At 44.5% G+C, this 7,078-nt stretch overlaps 1 pseudogene; it reads left to right on the top strand.

Annotated features, from left to right (window-relative positions):
• Positions 1-1,544: 1,544 nt before the first annotated feature.
• Positions 1,545-1,793, top strand: LOC102492434 (carbohydrate sulfotransferase 9 pseudogene; annotated as a pseudogene).
• Positions 1,794-7,078: the final 5,285 nt, after the last annotated feature.

Below are 7,078 nucleotides of genomic sequence, written 5' to 3'. Positions count from 1 at the left end.
CCCACATTCCTGACTCCTAGAAACGTGAGATAGTAACTAGCCGTGCATTTAAACTGCTACACCTGAAGGTAACTTGGGTAATAGCCATAGACACGACATGCGCCCACCTGGCCCGGTCATCCAGAGTCACTTTGCTCACCTCTCCTCTTAATGGCACAGTTGTGAGCAGGCCCGTCTTGTCCCTGCCTCCCGCGGGGGCCAGGTGACTCCTGCAAGTGCACGCTGGAATCTGGCCCTTGACCAATGTTCAGAAATCATCCAGCTGCTGGGACCAGCAGTTAGCGTAATGGCTATGTCACTGGAGTCCCATGTAGTCGACCACGGTTTGTGTCCCGGACCCGGTGGCTTAAAACTCACGCCAGGTGCGTGTGCGTGCGTGCCCAAGATCCCGAGAGGAGAGGAGAATGGAGGAGAAGGGACTGTGGCGTGGACATCCCCCCTGGAGGGTAATTTCTCATTTTCTGTCTCTCTGTCTCTCTCTGTCTGTCTGGTGTGCACTTGTGCCCTATAGGAAAAACAAACAAACAAAAAAACAAAAACAAAAACAAAAACAAACAAACAAAAAAACTCTCAAAAAAAAAAGAAATCATCCTGCTGGTCTCCCGATACTTGTAAGTTGGGCACTTTGACCCTTTGAATACCCGGTTCGATTTTAGTAAACATTTCACTTTCCACAGATACTAAGGAAAAAAGTTTGTCATACTATCTCATCTACATCCCTCTGATCAGACTGGACAACCAACTTTATATGTCCTTATTGATTTTATTTTGACAGCTAAAAGTTCCATTAAAATGACACAGGCTTTAGTAGGAGTACCTATAATCCAAACTTGCCAATTTGTATTTTTTAAATGATTTTTTTGTCATTGCTAGAGGGTGTGTACACTTGCTAGAAAGAGAGAGAAAGGAAAAGCTCCCGCAGTGGGGCATGGCCGCGATGCAGCCTTTTCTGCATTTTGTCAGGATTTGGGGCACGCATGTGTGTGTTTCAGGCTGCCAGGACTGGGACTCAGACCACAATGGCGGGTGAGGTATGGCCCTCTATGCAGAGCGGTGGGGCAGCCCCACATCCTTCTTATTAACATTGTATAAAAATAGCTAAACAAATACTTTGAAAATTTCTATAAATGGTCATCACAAAGGATGACTATAAATTGCATCATTTCAACAAATTAAAACAAAAAACAAACAGGCCACGGCCCCTGCTGGGCCTGAGGGGTGAGGGCGAGTGCCCAGCTCCTCTGCCCTGCTCCCCGCACAGCACTGGGTCCCAGGCCACCGGCTCCCTGCAGTGGGGAGTTCTCCAGAGTTCGTCCCTGAGCGCAGGGAATCTCCCCCTGGAGCCGGCTCCTGGAAAAGCAGGACAGTGGTCTCGCCTGGACAGTTCCCCCACGTGGCTCGCAAGGAGCCACATTGACCCGTTAGTGCATGGACCCCTTCTTCCATCTCCAAAGCTAATGAATGGCCCTGATAGAATAAGACGAAAAATGGAATGTTTCTGGGAAACCGAATCATGTTGTCTTCGAATTCAGAAATGAAGAGAAATGTAGCCATCTGAAGTGGTCATGAGCCCCAAACAAGTCTTCCTCTCTGCGCGGTATTTGGAGTAGCAGGGCTACTCATCTTCAGGGACCTGCAAGTCTGGATTGAAGAACAACATACAGGGAGGCTGGAGAAGAAAAGAACAAAAACCAACTTCAGGATGGGGGCCAGTAAATTACTTGAGACCTGTACCCAGGAGCAGTATCAAGCCTAAGACTACACAGAGTAGACTTTTGGATGTATCTTTTTAAAATAATGTTATTTTTTCCATGAGAGCGAGAGAGAGAGAGAGAGAGCACCCTCCATAGTGTCCCGGCCTTGTGATCCACTCGCCACTTCAGCCACCCTGGATCATGGGTCCACACATGCCCAGGGTACGTGGCAGGGGAGGAGGGCTCAAGACTGAAACCAAGAACCTTCCCCAGTGGGATCGCCTCACAGAATATCGCGTTTTACTCTGCACCACTGACTAGCCCCCAGTACATATTGGATAATCGTGAGTGGATGAGCGGATGGATGAGTAAACGAATGCCTGTCCTAAGATGCAGAGAAGACAAGACATAGTCAAAGCCTCAACGGTGCCTTTTTATTCCAACAACAATATCATTCTCTTTAAATCATGAAGCGCCTTTTCCTAATCAAAAGTTTGAGAAGAACAGATGTGTCTAAATGAGAAGTATCACTCCTCTTCTACCAGCCCTACATACAAGGAAGTGGTAAAGTATATCTCTTCTTTCTTTACTTACATATCGTTGTGTAAACTCTAGACACACATTAGTTGTACACTCTGTTCTGAGACAACAATGGAGACCTTGTTCCAGAGCATTACATACACATTTGACCTTATTATGTTTAATAGCTGCACTGAGTTGTCCTTTCCAAGCTCAACACTGAAGGAACAGGCCAGAAAGAAACAATGCGGTCTCAGGAGGAAGGAGCTTGGGCTCACCACTGCCCAGCTATGTAATCTTGGCACAGTTACTCTGGGCAGCTCAGCCTTCAGCATCTGCCATAGCTCATCTCACGACAGGGCTGGAAGGACGAGCGAGTAATGCATCCGATGTGCCTAGCATCGTACTGGAGTCTTGTGAGTGCTCACTGAAGACTAGCCATTGCTACCATCACTCATCCTTTTGCTACCTAAGCTTGGTAAACAAGTAAAGGCAAATAATAAATGAGGGAAAATATCCATAGATCACGTGATAGAAGAAACAGGAAAATACTCAGAAAAGGGAGCCAGAGATATAAACAAAGGAAGAAATACCAATGCCTTATAAGCATATAAAAATGTTCAGCTTTCTAACAATAAAAAAAGTCAAAACAATAGGATTGAATAAGCAGCAAGTTTCCTTAAAAAAAAAAATTAGCACTTTTTCTTAAAATTCAGAGTTGGGGCCAGCAGTTAGCATAATGGCTTTGTCACTAAACTCCCATGTAGTCGACTCTGGTTCGAGTCCCGGACCCAATGGCTTAAACTCACGCCGGGGGTGTGCGTGCGTGTGCATGCGCGCGTGCCCAAGATCCTGAGAGGAGAATGGAAGAGAAGGGATTGCAGCATAGCCATCCCCCCTAGGGGGTGATTTCTCGCTTTCTGTCTCTGTCTTTCTGGGAGTGCACCCGCCCTATAGCAAAAACCTCTCAAAAAAAAAAAAAAAATTCTGAGTTGACAGAAATGCTGGGAAATAGACATTCAGTAATATTCTTAGTATTCGTGTTAAACACTTAGTAACAGCCTTTAATGCATCCATTCCACTTGCAGGAATTGGTGCTGAGGGAAGGCCACAGATGTGCTCACAGGTATATTCGTATGAACTCCTCGCAGTGTTATGTATGACAGGATGGGCTCCTTTCCCTTCAACACACAGCAAGTAACCTAAAACGTCTCTTAGAGGGGATGAAAGAAACTTTGGTATATTTGGAATTAAAAAACACTACAGAGTCCTTCAAAATACAGTAAATTAAGAATATTTAATGGCATGCAAAGATTTTTGTTAATGAAAAAAAAGTTTTAAAAACTGTATGAATTTGGTCCAGCTGCAGTGGCAGAGGTAGTACAGTGCTCCATGCAGTATACTAGCACCACACGGGAGGACTGAGTTCAAATCCTGGGTCAACCTGAACACAAGGCACAGATGTACCTGTACGTGGGAGAGGTCATGTCATGGCAAGGCCCTATAAAGGACATCGGTCTGTCTTTCTTTCTCTCTTATAAAGAAATAAAATAGGGAACCAGCAGTTAGCGTAATGGCTATGTCGCTGGACTCCCACGTAGTCGACTATGGTTCGCGTCCTGGACCCGGTGGCTTAAAACTCACACCAGGCACATGTGTGTGCGTGCCCAAGATCCCGAGAGGAGAATGGAGGAGAAGGGATTGAGGTGTGACCATCCCCCCTGGGGGGTGATTTCTCACTTTCTGTCTCTCTGTCTCTCTCTGTCTGTCTGGTGAGCACACGCACCCTATAGCGAAACTCTCTCCAAAAAAAAAAAATAAAAGAAAAGAAAAGAAATAAACTGTTTATGTGAGATAATAGCACTTTTAAAAATTAAAATAAAATATCTGGGTGTACCATTAAAAAAAAAAAACATCAAGACTTTGAAATGTATCTAAACAAAGATGTGTAAGACTTTAAGGCTGAAAGCTACAAAACAGAAAAAATTAAATGAGACCTAAACAAATAGAGAAATATACTTGAACTGGGTGTTTTTTGATGTGTGTTTTGGTTGATTGTTATTCTATCTCTTCTATTGACTTTTTGTTTGTTTTTTTAAAGAAATGTTTATTTTATGCTATTTATTCATTCATTTATTTTAATTTAACCAGAGAGAGAAGCACAGAGAGAAGGAGGGAAAAGGAGAAAGCAAGCCACCAGGTCTGGGACTCGAGCCGTAGTCAGTCATGTGGGACTGTCCAGTGCCTTAACCATCACGTCACCCGCTGGTCCCTCTTCTATTGACTTTTTAGCCTTATTCTCCTCTGCTAATTTGTAACTATTGCCCTAGAGATTACTGTACTCACCTTTAACGTATTGTGGTCTTCATTTAAATAACCTTATGCTGCATCACAAGAACCTGATCAGAATAATTCCACCCACCCTTTGTGCTCCTGTTCTCCTGTAGTTTTGCTTCTAGTATACTCCGAACCTAATAGGTATAGTGTTATTATTTTTACTTTTAGCTGATAGTCTCAGAGAAAGAATATCTTAATAGATGGATTCTCCTCACTCTCTCTTTCTCTCTGTGTTAGGATTTTCTAGAGAGATAGAAACTGTAGGAGGGGCCAGCAGACGGCACAATGGTTACATTGCTGAACTTCCATGTAGTCGACCACAATTTGAGTCCTGGACCTGGTGGCTTAAAACTCACACCAGGCACATGTGCGTGCGTGCCCAAAATACCGAGAGGAGAATGGAGGAGAAGAGATTGCAGCATGGCCATCCTCCTGGGGCATGATTTCTTCCTTTCTGTCTTTCTGCCTCTGTCTCTCTAGTGAGTGCACACACTCTACAGCAAAAATCTATTAAAAAGAAAAGAAAAGAAAAGAAAGAAATACCAGGACACATATGTAGATATATGAGAGGAGTTTTATTAGGGGAATTGGTTCATGTGGATATGGTGTCAAAAGTCTCATGACAGGTCGTCTGTAAGCTGGAGACACTGGGATGCTGGTACTGTGGGTTCATCCCAGTCCAAAGGTTTCAGAGGCTGATGGCATAGCCCTCAGTCCCAGGCGGAAAGTCTGAGAACCCAGTGGGTATGTGGGGTGGGCTGATGTACGTTCTGGGGCCAAAGGCAAGTGCATCTTTTTTTTTTTTTTTGGAGAGATTTTCAGTATAGGGCGCATGCGCTTGCCAGACAGACAGAGGGAGAGAGACACAGAAAGAAAGAAATCACCCCCCCAGGGGGGATGGTCACGACACAGTCCCTTCTCCTCCATTCTCCTCTCAGGATCTTGGGCACGCACGCACACACACCCGGCGTGAGTTTTAAGCCACTGGGTCCGGGACACGAACAGCGGTCGACTACGTGGGAGTCCAGCAACATAGCACTACGCTAACTGCTGGTTCCTGAGTGCATCTTGAGGCTTAATGTCCAAGGTGGCAGGAAAGGTCTACCCTTGCTCTCAGAATGAGGCCACTCTGCTCTCTGTATTTGTCCCTTCTGGGCCCCAGCTGATTGGTGGTGACCACCCACACTGAGAGAGGGCTTTCCCCACCTAGTCCACTCAGATTCCATGTTCATTTCCTCTGAAAACAGCCTCACAGAATTATCAGGTTCCGAGGTATTCCTTACCTAGAGTATTTTTGGTTTTGTTTTTGTTTTTCAGCCATTTGGTTCTGGTCCACCTCGGTATGATCTTCTTTGTATTTATCCTATTTGGGGTTCAATCATCTTCTTGGTTTGCGGGTTAAAGTCTTGCATTGATTTTGAAAATTCTGGACCATTCATTTCTTCAAATATTTTATTCCCTTTGTCCTGCTCCTATATTTCTGGGAATCAAGATACACATCTGACATGCCATTTGGCATTGTCCTTTAGATCTAAGATGTCTTTTTTATTTTTTTAATTATTAAAATTTTTTCATTTTCTTTTTATTGGTAGAGGGCATATAGGCTTGCCAGAGAGACAGAGAAAGAAAGAGAGGGAGAGGAAGGAAGGAAGCACCCCTCAAAATGGGGCATGGAAATGTCACAATCCCTTCTCCTACTGGGATTTGAGGCATGCACACATCGCTTCCTGTGTGTTCGTCACGAAGCTAGGTCCAGGACTCCCACTGTGTAGTATGTAGTCAACCACGTGGGATCTGGCTTCCTTGACCACCAGGCCGCAGGTGCTTACCGTTTCTGATAATTACGGTGCCTGTGCCAATATCTCTAGATCTACTGTGATTAACTCCTTTTCTCTCTTGGGTAAGTCACAGTTTCTTGCTTTGTCATGTGTTTTGTAGGTTTTTATTTTCTAATGTTCACTATGGATAAAGATTAGTAGGGACAGAAGTAAATAATATTTATCTACCCCCCCCCCCAAAATGCTTCTCCTTTGGTAATTTCTTTCTTTCTTTCTTTTTTATTCTTTTTTTAAGAGAGAGATTTTTGTTATAGGGCACGAGCCCTCACTGGAAAGACAGGAAGAAGCAGAGACAGAAAGCGAGAAATCACCCCCAAGGGGAGATGGCCATACCACAATCCCTTCTCCTCCATTCTCCTCTCAGGATTTTGGGCATCCCCGAAGAGAGATGGCCACACCGCAATCCCTCCTCATTCTCTTCTTGGGATTTTGGGCATGCATGCACACGTGCTCAGCATGGAGTTTTAAGCTGCCGTGTCTGGGACTCGAACCATAGTTGACTACATGGGAGTCAAGTGACGTAACCATTACACCATATTCTGGTCCTGGTAATTCCTTCTTATACAAGGGGATGAACTTGAATCTGTAGTTGTACTGAGTCTGACTTCTGTTTCAATGTTAATTAGGTTTGAATCTCCGGAGCTGTGAATAGTCTGAAAGTAAGATAAGAACTCACCCTTCAGCCGGCCG

The sequence above is a fragment of the Tupaia chinensis genome, unplaced genomic scaffold, assembly GCF_000334495.1.
Source record: "Tupaia chinensis unplaced genomic scaffold, TupChi_1.0 Scaffold000360_1, whole genome shotgun sequence".
NCBI classification, from domain to species: Eukaryota; Metazoa; Chordata; class Mammalia; order Scandentia; family Tupaiidae; genus Tupaia; species Tupaia belangeri.
Note: the sequence above shows the minus strand (reverse complement) of the source record. Positions and strands in the feature narration are given on the sequence as shown.